Source organism: Giraffa tippelskirchi, chromosome 3 (assembly GCF_054371585.1).
Source record: "Giraffa tippelskirchi isolate mGirTip1 chromosome 3, T2T-mGirTip1v1.2.pri, whole genome shotgun sequence".
Classification (NCBI taxonomy): Eukaryota; Metazoa; Chordata; class Mammalia; order Artiodactyla; family Giraffidae; genus Giraffa; species Giraffa tippelskirchi.
Window position 1 is genome coordinate 178,923,182 of NC_137277.1, and position 13,079 is coordinate 178,936,260.

General features: G+C 49.1%; 1 protein-coding gene across 3 annotated transcripts in view; it reads right to left on the reverse strand.

The window, feature by feature from the left end:
• The window catches only part of SERINC2 (serine incorporator 2), a 52,174-nt gene that overhangs the window by 34,338 nt on the left and 4,757 nt on the right, over window positions 1–13,079 (reverse strand). Inside the window, exon 3 of one of the 3 annotated variants that reach the window (XM_081586050.1) lies at window positions 7,010–7,115. The exons of the other annotated variants lie outside the window; for them this stretch is intronic. The gene's annotated coding sequence lies outside the window, so the exon portion shown is untranslated. The remainder of the gene's footprint in view (window positions 1–7,009; window positions 7,116–13,079) is intronic. 3 annotated transcript variants of the gene reach the window in all.

The following is a 13,079-nucleotide window of genomic DNA, read 5'->3' on the forward strand; positions in this document are numbered from 1 at the left end:
ACATTTAGGGATCTAAGTGGGAAATATGTGTTTAGGGAGATTAAGAGGAGGTGCAAGGGGCACCAAGGAGAGCTTCCTTGAAGGAAGGACTAGATCAAAATTCTCTCCCAGGGCTTATAGAGGGTCACATGGCATTGAATATATATTCAGATTTTTCAATCTGACATATTTACTGAAAAAACCCTCACCTAGGACCAGATCCTGTACTGGTCACTGGTCACACGATAGCATACAACACAGACACAATCCTTGAACTTAAGGAAAGATTCACAGCCAAGTCAGGGGCACTCATTAGTAAACAAACATTCACACTCTTGTCTGAACAGGGATGATAAGTTTATGGACAAGTCATAGCCATAGCAGTGTTGGAAAATGAAACATCAGAAGGGAGGTGACATGTGAGTAGGGTTTTGAAAGGTGAGGATGCGTAAAACAGGAGCTGAATTCTTCTAAAATTAAACAAATTTTCCTGTTACATTGGCTTGTGCAAAGATAGCGATCTTAGTGAAAATTCTGCTTTTCCCTGGGAAAGAGGGACAAGCAAGTTGTTGATGGAGACAGAAAAATCTAACAAACCAAAAGGGCTTCTTCTCTGGGTGCCTAAGTTGAAAATAGGCATCAACAGACTGTGACAAGTGAAGTGAGTCTCAGACACAGAATGGGATGCAGAGAGGGGCTGAGGTCAAGGGTCAGAGATGTCTGGTGAGCCTTGATAGTAAAAGAGAAACCTCATACTTTGATATGAAGGACTCAAAATGGCCAAACTAGCTGTGTCTATGTGGCCTTGAACTTGACAGAGTCATTGCTTCAAGTTTCTTCCTCTGCTTCAAGGCACAAACCAGCTCAGATTTTCTATGGTAAACAGCTTCACCACAGTCTTTCTAGCCATTGGGCCTCTTTTGTAGGCAATGTCCTATGGGATGTGTTTGGATGAGACAAGAAAAGCAGTACACCAAGCTGGCTCACACCAGCTCACAGGAGTCAGTTGTTAGAGTTTTGGGAATTTTTCAATTTCAGGTTGTTGAAGAGTCATTGTTTTAAAAAGTTAAATGATATGAATTTACAATTCAGAGATATTAAAATACAGATAAACAACAAGGTCCTATTGTATAGCAAAGGGAGCTATATTCAATATCCTGGGATAAACCAGAATGAAAAAGAATATATATAATTGAATCACTTTGCAGCATGACAGAAATTAACACATGGTAAATCAGCTACAATTCAGTTAAAAGAAGAAATATTAAAATAAAGATAATACTCAAAACTCATGACTTCCTAATGATTTTACTACACCTCACTGTTCTTTTGTTATCTGCATCCACTGCAGCTGAATAGTGGAACTCTGGCATAAAGATGTACTTCTGCACACCTCTTTCCAAGTCGGCTTGGTGATTCATTACATTGGTAACTTGAAGTTGGCCACAGTGGGAATTAGCAAATGTTATAAATTGGGACTTGATTTGCTGTTTTGTTGACTTTCTAGATTCAAGAAAGTAATGGACAAAATATTAACAAAAGTGCTGAAGCTGAAAGAGGTCTCGGTTTAATGAATGTATTTAGAGGGGACTGAGAGAGAGTAGTGTAACAGTAGATAACATATCCGATTTAATGACAATAAGTTTATTGGGAGGAGAGTTAGCCAAGCAGACTAGAATGCAACTCCATTTCAAACTGTGGTTGAATTGCAACCACAGGTTAACTAGACATACAAGAGTTCAGCAATAATTAAAACCTGGAGAATCAATTGACTACATGGAATTTACAATCAAGAGTTCTTACATTGTGCTGTTATTTGTACACTATGTTCTGCACATCCATTTTATCAGTAAAATTTATAATAAACATATATGTATATGTATATAATGTATACATTTGTATTTCTGAAGAACCAGTTGTCAAATATTTGCAGGCACACCCTTGAACAGCCCAAGTTTAATAAAGTCCTTTGCAAAGCACATTTCTGAAACTAAGCAAAGGGCTCTTGTGCCAGCAATGCAAAAAGACAAACTCTGACAGAGGAAGTTTGCAGCAAAGTAAGGGTTTATTTCAGGGCATCAAGAAGGAGGGAGAGACAAGACTCAGATCCTCCCCAACATGGTCTTTGAGTTAGGGATTCTTTTTAAAGTGGAAGAACAAAGAAGCTGGGATTAATCATTGCCTACTGAAGGTTCTTTGTGGCTCAGCTGGTAAAGAATCCACCTCCAGTGTGGGAGACCTGGGTTGGATCTCTGGGTTGAGACGATCCTCTGGAGAAGGGAAAGGCTACCCACTCCAGTATTCTAGCCTGGAGAATTCCATAGACTGTATAGTCCATGGGATCGCAAAGAGTCAGACATGACTGAGCGACTTTCACTTTCAGTGACGGTTCTGTAGCATTTCTTAATTAATTGTAGTTTCGGCAGTCAGGATGTCTCTAGTTTATGATTATTTGACTAGGTGGTCCACGGCTGCGGGGAGGTAGGGGTCAGTTGACTCATCTTACCCTGGAAAAACCACTTAAATGTGTACATTAATGAGCATACCTTGTAATGGCAATTGTAGTACATTAACAAAGTGTTATTGACGAGAGCAATTTTAGTCATCTGACTCTGGTTGATGAGTGTTCAATTAGCATAGGATTGAGGTCAGAGGGAACAAGAAACGAAAGAAAGTTTTGGATAGAGAGATTAATCATAAACTCGGTAAGGGAACTCGGCTTCATTTCCACTTGGGGAAGCCCTCCCCACAGTGGGAAGCATTTTCAAGACAAAAGACAGATGACTTCATGCTTCCATTGGGGATACTCCCAGGACACAGGTAGCTCTGTGGCTTTTGGATTTGTCCTCTTCAACAACAACACGTCCAGGGGCTTTGTGGTACTTTGACGTTTTCCAGTTTTAACTTAAATAAGGCTATTTGACTGCACGTAACAGCCATTTCTCAAGCTAACTTTACACGACAGCAGGAGTGGTCCTAAGGATGAATGCAGAGGAGGAAGAGCAATCATGGCCATTAGCGGAAGGGGCAGCTCCCCTTTCCCTCCACTTATCCCTTGGAGGCTACTTCATTCTTCTCTGCCCCTGTACACAGCTTCCTGCATCTTTTCCTTTGTGCAAACAGCAGTGACGGTGAATGCAGCTGGTTTACAGTCTACAAGTTTACCTGTTCTTAGGTCAGAGATCATCCTGAGTGGGTTGACAGGCGGGTCCACAATTCTCAAAGGATCTGATTGGCTGGCTTGGAGCATGTAGGCATTCCTGGACCAATCAGTCAAGGCCAGGAGTATGGATGGGCGGGGCCAAGGATTCAGACCGGGCCTCAAGGGCCACACTTAGTGGGGAGGGTGAGCCAGGGCTGTGCAGACTCTTAGTGATATTTTAGGAGGCCAGTTGGATGCCCTGGACTCACTGGCAGGGCGAGTTTCCCTTCATTCCAGTTCGTGAGAAAGTCTTCTAGATTAATTGGCCACCATGTGGGGTCTACGACCCAAGCATGTCACTGACACCATTGTCAGTGAAAATGCCTTCATTACATATATGATGTTTTTCTTTGCAACAAGATTTTAAAAAGGAGTAAGTCTCTAGCTCAGACATCTTCTACATAGTGAGCTTGGAATAAAGACAGTCATCTATGTCTATGTGTCTGCAATCTGGTGACCATCATGGGGCTCCTGGGTTTGTCCATGGATCCGTCAAGGTGATGCTACATCATAATCATCTTTTTTCTTCATTTCACAAGAGGCCCCGAGAGCCCTGGGTTCACAGTGCCTGGTACATTCCTGGTCCATTACCACGGCAACCACTGACAGAGAAGGCTCTCTGGAGCAGACAGCCTGGGTTCAAATCTGAGCTCCCTTACTAGCGGAGTGATCTCAGACAGGTGAATCAATTTTCTGTACCTGAATTGCCTTATATGTAAAATGGTGATACATGACCATACCTCTCATCAAATTGTGAGGACTAAATGAGTGAATATAAAGTGGTAGAAGTGCCTAGCACATGGTAAATGTTTAACAAGTGTTACTGTTACTGGCATTTCACCATCAGCTGTGCCCTTGCAGGCCTGCACACAGCATGGATAGAGGAGCTGGCTTTGCCTTCTTGTCTATCATTCATCCGCAAGCCCGCAGGCAGGGTGGTATGTGCAGGGGGGAGTTGAGTGGAGTAGGAAGGGTAGGAGAGATTATGCAGCCCAGATGAAGGGCCGCTGGACCTGCCCACCTGGGAGGGGCGCTGGCTCAGTGTGAGGCTCAACCACCCAGGGGCCGGTGCTCTTGTGTGTTTCTGGAGGGAGAGGCGTGTGTGCCTCGGTGGTGGTGGGTCTAGGCATGCAGCCAGCTTCCCGGGTGTGAGACCTATGCAGCCCAACAGGGCCCTGCACTCAGAAGGGTCTCCCTTGTGGTTTAATGGTTGGAATTCTTACTAATTTTTATTTATTTTTCTTTTTTAATTTTCTTAATAACTTTTAAACAAGGGGCCCACCTTGCACTGGGCCCCACCAATTATGTCACCAGTCAAGGGTTGGGGATGTGTGAGCAGGCATCTGGGTGTGTATCTGAGGTCACATGTGGCTGAGTTACTGACGGGTTCCTGGACTGTGTACTCTATAGCAACTGATAAAGAGGCCAGATGAGAAATTCAGGCAAAGCTTTACTGGGACTTGTGCTGCAGCAAGAGGCAGCAGAAACAAGAAACAGGTTCCCTTGCTCGCTCCCTGAAGGAGAGCAAGCTGGTCCCTTAAATGCGGTGAGGGTAGGCGTGGGTTCATGGGTCAGGTCAGAGGGGTGGCTTGGGTGGTCTGCCCCTTGGTGGTGCTGTGTGCAGGGACCATGCACAGTACCCTGCTTTTTGCTCTTGACACCTCAGATGTAGCAGTAGGGTTTCTGGTCTTTTTGCATCTCGATTTTCATAATTTTCCCCCACTGTGCATGTACACAGTTATTTTTAGTCTCTTATAGTTTGTATTTTGTCGCTCAAGGAAACATTTGTCCAGGTATAAGCACTGCAACAAAGGGTCCCAGGTCCCTGGTCCCAGCAGTGTGTGTCTGAGGTGTCTCTTCCTCCGGACTTGGGGACTAGAATGCTGGTCTTTGTGAGAATCTCAGAAATACACAGAAGAGCTATACAAAAAAGATCTTCACAATCCAGATAATCACAGTGGTGTGATCACTCATCTAGAGCCACACATCCTGAAATGTGAAGTCAAGTGGGCCTTAGGAAGCATCACTACGAACAAAGCTAGTGGAGGTGATGGAATTCCAGTTGAGCTATTTCAAATCCTCAAAGATGATGCTGTGAAAGTGCTGCACTCGATATGCCAGCAAATTTGGAAAACTCAGCAGTGGCCACAGGACTGGAAAAGGTCAGTTTTCATTCCAATTCCTAAGAAAGGCAATGCCAAAGGATGCTCAAACTACCACACAATTGCACTCATCTCACACTCCAGTAAAGTAATGCTCAAAATTCTCCAAGCCAGGCCTCAACATTACGGGAACTGTGAGCTTCCAGATGTGCAAGCTGGTTTTAGAAAAGGCAGAGGAACCAGAGATCAAATTGCCAACATCCGCTGGATCATCGAAAAAGCAAGAGAGTTCCAGAAAAACATCTGCTTTATGGACCATGCCAAAGCTTTTGACTGTGTGGATCACCACAAACTGTGGAAAATTCTTAAAGAGACAGGAATACCATACCACCTGACCTGCCTCTTGAGAAACCTGTATGCAGGTCAGGAAGCAACAGTTACTGGACATGGAACAACAGACTGGTTCAAAATAGGTAAAGGAGTACGTCAAGGCTGTATGTTGTCACCCTGCTTATTTAACTTATATGCAGAGTACATCATGAGAAACACTGGGCTGGATGAAGCACAAGCTGAAATCAAGATTGCCGGGAGAAATACCAATAACCTCAGATATGCAGATGACACCACTCTTATGGCAGAAAGCAATGAAGAACTAAAGAGCCTCTTGATGAAAGTGAAAGAGGAGAGTGAAAAAGTTGGCTTAAAGCTCAACAGTCAGAAAACTAAGATCATGGTATCTGGTCCCATCACTTCATGGCAAATAGATGGGGAAACAGTGGAAACAGTGTCAGACTTTATTTTTTGTGGCTCCAAAATCACTGCAGATGGTGACTGCAGCCATGAAATTAAAAGACGCTTGCTCCTTGGAAGAAAAGTTATGACCAATGTAGACAGCTATTAAAAAGCAGAGATATTACTTTGCCAGCAAAGGTTCACCTGGTCAAAGCTATCGTTTTTCCAGTAGTCATGTATGGAAGTGAGAGTTGGACTATAAAGAAAGCTGAGTGCTGAAGAATTGATGCTTTTGAACTGTGGTGTTGGAGAAGACTCTTGAGAGTCCCTTGGACTGCAGGGAGATCCAACCAGTCCATCCTAAAGGAAATCAGTCCTGAATAATCATTGGAAGGTCTGATGCTGAAGCTGAAACTCCAATACTTTGGCCACCTGATGTGAAGAACTGACTCATTGGAAAAGACCCTGATGCTGGGAAAGACTGAAGGCGGGAGGTGAAGGGGACGACAGAGGATGAGATGGTTGGATGGCATCACTGACTCAATGGACATGAATTTGAGTAAACTCCAGGAGTTAGTGATAGACAGGGAGCCTGGCGTGTTGCAGTCCATGGGGTTGCAAAAAGTCGGACATGACTGAGCAACTGAACTGAACTGAACTGAATTGAACAAGGAGGTAACCACCCCACCCCAGACACAGGGAATAGCCTGTCTTCAGTTCCTCCCTACACCCCCAGCCCAGACTCACCCCCCTACCTCTGTCTCTGCAAAACTCCAGTGTCCCACAGCACCCCTCCTCCCACCCCAGTGGGAAGATAGCAAGGGCAATGGACCTTCTAGATCACCAGTCCCAGGGAGAGAGAAGCGGAAGCCATGCTGGCTGGGCTAACATTATGCACCATCATCTCCACATGTGTCACCTCTATCCTCCCCACCTCCCCAGCCCCAGAAATCAGGGAAGGGTCAGTCTCCCCACTTCCCAGGTTGCTCTGTACCTCTTGATCAGGGCTTCTTATGGAGAGAAGCTGAAACACGTGATCAGGAGTCCCTGGTCTGCGCCTGGCTTTGTCCCCAACTCATTCTGGGACCCTGGTTGCCCTTCTGGAAACCCAAAAAAGTTGGATGTTATAACCCCTAAATTCTCCTCAGCAGTTGCGTCTTACCTGACTCTTGGGTTCCCATGGCCTATGACGGCCACCTTAGCTCTGCACAGTGGGACCCTGACCCCGGGCCAGCTCCAAACCCCTGCCCAGTCTGACCTAGACAGCCACTGACTCCTGGATCTGACAGCACCCGGTCCCCTTAGATGGGAATATGTGTTCCTGAGAGGGAATGTGGTGGCAGTGGTTTAGTCGCTAAGTTGTGTCAGACTCTTGCAACCTTGTGGACTGTAGCCCACTAGGCTCCTCTGTCCATGGGATTTCCCAGGCGAGAATACTGGAGTGGGTTGCTGTTTCCTTCTCCAGGGCATCTTCCCAACCTATGGATCGAACCCACGTCTCTTGTATTGCAGGCAGATTCTTTACCACTGGGCCATGAGGGAAGTCCCTGAGAAGAAGTAAAACACACCAGTTTAGTTGCAGAGCCCAGGCTCAGAGTAAATGTTCTTGCCAGACCACCTCACCCCACCCCACCCTCTCCAAGCCTCTGATGCCACACCCACCATCACTGCCTCTGAATTCCAAGCAAGATTCCATCTCTCTTGGGAAACCCAGTGCCAACAGCACCATCTCCAGCCCCACCCCCATCTTTCCCCCAGTCACAGAGGGTTTAAGGACATCACTGCATTCATCCCTCATTGTATAGATGGGGAAAATGAGACCCAGAGGGGGGCAATGGCTGCTCCAGATCACCACTGGGGGTACCAGGAGCCTCCTGGCACCAAATCTTGTGGCTCCCCTTCATTTCCCTTCTCTTCATCCTCTTACGTGGGACTCCAGACCCAGTTAAGCATTCAGAGACCCTGGAATCCAAATCCCTCCTGCCAGCACAGGGACCCCGGGGGAGCGGGGGGCGGGAACACTCTATCTTTGGGAGTGGGGCAGGGATAGAAAAGTAACCCAGAATGGGCTCTGCCTCTTCTTTGCCAAAACTCCTTAGACACCCATCTCCCCACCACAATCCCTGCCCCCACCTCCAGGCTGCATAAAGAACAGGCAGGGGTGGGGCAGCCAGCCCTGCCAGGCCCAGAGACCCACGTGTCCACCCTGGCATTCTTTACATCAGCCTCGCTGGACCCATGGATGACACAAGTACGTTCCAGGCCCCTTCCCAGCTTCCACCAGTTCAGCTCCCTTTCACTTGTTTCATGTCCTGAACTTCTGCCTAAAAATTTGTTTGCAGTGTTCTCTGTTGTAAAATGGCTCTCAAACCACATTGCCCCCTTGTGCTATTCAGATGGGGAGACCACTCCAGAAGGCAAGTGGTTTGTCCCAGGTCACAGAGCAGAGGGTGCCTTTTCTGGGACCCCGTTTCCTGCCTCCCAGGGCATTTCTTTCCTCCCAGGGCTACCTCTCAGATCTTCCCCTAAGCAGAGTCTGGAAGCGTGTGTGTGTGTGTGTGTGTGTGTGTGTGTTTGGGGCGGCAGGGGGCGGGGGGGGCGCGTAGAGGGCTTCATGAAGGCCAGGGGTGGGTGCTGAGTCAACCAATGAACTCTGACAGCAGACCTGTTTTCTGTGGGGGACTATCTGTGCCCTGGAAGGGGACAGAGGGATCAGGGAGGCACAGTGCCTGCCCTCAGCAAGCTCTGCATCTGGGCCTGAATGTGGGGAACACGAGTCCCTCCAGAGCTGACTCTAGACACCTCCCCACTCTGACTAAGCTTCTCATCCCTGCCCACGAGCCCTCAATCTTATCACTCTGCCTTTTTCCTGAAGTTGCTGTATCTTCTCCCCACTCCTCCCTCCCACCCCAATCCTTCTAGGCTCTTCTCCTCTCCCTCCCACGTCAGTGTTTATCCCACCCTGTTTCACAGCCAGTAGCCTGGGAAAAGGAGCACAGGCCAAACAAGGGAAGAGGTAGGACAGGCAAGTGGCCCAGCAGGACCGGACTGCAATGTCCCCACTTCCCAGGAGGGGGCGCGCTGTCATCCACAGCCATCCATCCCTCCAGGAGCTCAGCCCTGCAGGCGCAACGGGATTCCAGAGCCAGGACTGACAGCTCCTCTTCACAGTCACGCGGCAGGAAGGCAGGGATAAGTGATCCCCAGCTTCCAAATGGGAAGACCCAGGTCCAGAAAAGGGTAAAGATGGCTGGAAACCTGGAGTCACACAGCAGGTATGAGGCGGAGTCCATGAGCCCTGCTTCAAGTGCCCTAGACTCAAAACTACCTACCTCCTCCCGGTCCTGGCAGATCTACTCTTGCAAGTGGGACTCCATGCTGGGCTGCCTCTGAAGCTCCTGGGTCCAGGGGTACTTTTTCTTGGCCCATGTATTCTTGAATTCCTTCCAAGATTGACCTTTCTTTTCCCAGGACTGCCCCCCCACCCCGCCCCTGTCCTGCTTCCAGCATCCTCTGCCTCAGCTAAACCATGGGGTTTAAAGGGGCTAAATAGTCCTGGGTGCCCCAGCTATACATCAGCCCCCAGGGGGATCTCAGCTCTGCCAGGGGACTCAGGCAGCACCTGTCCCCCAAACACTCCCTTCTCTCAGAAGCCAAAGACAGCCCTGGGCCTCACTATGTACCAGGCTCTGCTCCAAGACATGGTGTGTTAGCTCACTGAACCCTCAGGTGAGGCACAGAGAAGGCAAGTGACCTGCCCACATGGCCAGTAAGTGGCAAAGCAGGACTTAAAACTCAGGAAGTCTGATTTCAGAGAAAGACTGTTAACCACTGTGTCAGAGACCTCTGGCCCCCTGATGCCCATTCTCTCCTTTTTCTGGACTAACAGGCAGTCCAGAATGACCACGTTTCTCAGTCTCGCTTGCACGTGGATGTGTGGCTAATTTCTAACCCAGAGAGAGGAGATGTGTGTAGCTGCCAGGTCACACCTTTAATTAGGAAAGGTGTGCCCATTCTGCTTCTCCCCTTCCGGTTGTCTGCCAGCGTGGGTGAGCAGACTGTGACGGCTGCCACAGCCTCCACACAAGGGCCAGAAAACTCCTCCCTTAATATGAGTCAGATCATGGTGCTGCCCTGCCTCCAAACGTTCAATGGCTTCCCATTCCTTCAGAAGAAAAGCCACTTTCTCCACGATGGCAAGGCCTTCTGCCTAGCCCTAAGCTATCCTCCCTTCCCAGATCAATCAGCAGGAAAATCTCACCCTTGTTTAACTCTCCCCACTTACCCTGCTTTCCCAATTCCTCTCCCCACACCCGGCAGACTCTGATGTATTCATCAAGACCCAGCCCAGAGGGTACTGTGGGGTATCATCTATGCGAAGCCTTTCCTGGCCCTACTGGCAGAATGAGCGGCTCCCTCCTGTGATCTCTCGTGGTCTGTGTACAGCCTGCTGGAATAGTGACAGTCTTTCTGTACTGTCATAATCTGTAGATGCAGCCACGTCTCCCATCTCTCAAGAATGAGAGTTAAGTCTGGGATATTTGTTGACTGTCAGTGCCCTGCACAGCCCCAGGCATCATGCCAGTGGCAGTCAAGTTCAATGAGAGAGAAGGATACAGGGCATGAGTGTGTGTGTGGTATATGTGGGTGCCCTGAGTTGGCTGAAGGCCCAGGCCAAGGAGACAAAGAGGACACCTAGAAATAGCTCTATCCCAAGCCCCACGCCAGGCCTGGTGCCCATATAGACTGACCCTGATTAAGGAGGTGGGGGCCCAGGATGGCTGGGTGGAGAGGTGTGGCTCCAGCGGCTGTGGCCCTGCTGTCCTCTAGGGTCTGCTAGCCAAGGCAGATGGGCCCTGCCTGCCTGTTGTCAGGCGTCCTGGCACTCGGATTTCAGTGACCGCCCCTTCAGTGACCAGCAAGTATTTCAGGCTGGGGCTAAACATCACCTGCTCCCTTGGCCCTACAACTTGTAGGGCAAAGGGGAATCTACTAGTCTACCCACTAAGGAGGGGAGGGTTGGGGCAGAGATGCTGGAAAAGTTTATTCCCTCCTCCCTCTAGCCCCACCTCACCCTCTTCCCCACTTGGAAGTTCCCTTCCTGAACTACTGACTGCCAAAGTTTGAAGGATTAAAGAGATCATCTCGCCCAACTCCTGCCATGGATTGGGGACACTGAAGGGAAAAGATTGGCCCAAGGTTGCAGAGCAAGACAGGGCAAAGATGGTAACAGGGAAAGGCAACGTAGAATAGAAGTTAAGTCATACAAACTCTGATGCTGAAGCTCCAATACTTTGGCCACCTGATGCCGACAGCTGATTCACTGGGAAAGACCCTGAGGCCGAGAAAGACTGAAGGCAGGAGGAGAAGGGGGCAACAGAGGATGAGATGGTTGGGTTGAATGGCATCAATGGACATGAGTTTGAGCAAACTCTGAGAGACGGTGAAGAACAGGGAAGCCTGGTGTGCTGCAGTTCATGGGGTCACAGAGTCGGACACTACTGAACGACCGAACAACAACATACAAACTCCAAAGAAAGTATGCCTGGGTCCAAACCCTCACTCTCATGTGTAAACAGATGGTGGGGACAATGCACCTACATCCCTGAATCATTGTTAGGGTTGTAAGAGCTGAAAGACAGAAAGTTGTTAAGTCCAGTGCTTGGCACTTAGTAAGGGCTGCACTGACTTCAGCGGTCATCTCCTGCACCACACTTTACAGCATACAAAGCTTCTCAACACCCATAGTCTTGTTTGCCCCTTCCAGCAACCCTGAAAGGTAGACATTATGAGCCCCATCACACAGAGAAGGAAACAGGCACAGACACTGACTGGCCAAGTGCACACAGCTGCTATTCTCAACTGCCCACCAGTGGTCTTTCCTTACCCAGCCCCCTGCCCCTGACAGTTCATACACTGGTTCATCAAATAGAGAAGGCGACAGGGAGAGCTGGTCCTTGACTCCTGACGCCTCCCTGGGCTCGTCTTACCCCTGCACTGGATGACCCCAGTGCAGGGAAGACCAACGTGCTCATCTGACATCCCTCCTGCCTCTGATCCCAGGCTTCTAATTCTTGGTCTTGCCACCACCCACCCCAGAAGGGGAAACCTCTCCCCGCAGGCTCTGGTCCTGGTCGTCCCCCAGCCAACCCAGCCCTTCCCACAAGACTCTTTCCTTTTCCTATGTAGTGTCTCTGTTCACTACAGAGCCCAGGAATGCTGCCCTTCACTGACCCCCAGCCAACCCCAAGATCCCAGGCCCCTAAAAAAAGGCCCAGCCAGGCTGACAGCCTTGGCTCTGTATCTGCTTCGTGGAACATGCCTGGTCTCAGACTCCCGAGGCCAACAGCAACTCCCTGCCAGGCCCCCTGCCATGGCCTGCCAGCTCTCCTCACCTAAGGACACAATACAGCGGTCACATGTCTGCACCAACCAGGTTCACTGGGCCTCCTGGAGCTGCTGAAACTTCCCAGAATCTTGGGCAAGCTACTCCTGAATGAAGTGTACTTGAAGGAGTGACCATTGAACCACCTGTTTGGTGCCAGGTCACATGGCACATGAACATGACCCAGAACTCAGGGTGGTGTGAGGTGCTGTTTTGTAAGCACTAGGTTTACCTTTCTAATTATACTTTACTTAATCCAATCTTAATCATCTGTAATTTTTCAGAGGCACATTTTTCATCTGATAGAGGAGTAATCTGGGGAAGGAGCCAGGAGCAGCCCCAAGTCCGGGATCTGGTTTATTTCCTGGGAGCCTCCCTGTCCCCAAAGAGACTTGGGCTACACCTGTGTGTCCAGAAGGGCACTTCTCCCCTGAGAGGACTTGGGGCCCTACTCTACACCGGAAATGGCCCTCAGGAATGGAATGAGAAAAGAAAGAGGACAGGAGGTGGGATACTCCGGCAGGAAGAAAGTTGAGAGCAGTAGACGAGGTGGGAGTGGGAGGGGGACTTTTCAAACAGAGAGAACACAGAGGAGGACAAGTGGTTTTCTTTGCTCGAGAGAGATCGTTTGTCTACCCTACAAAGCCTTGCCCGGCCCTGTGGGCACAGCAGGGAGCCT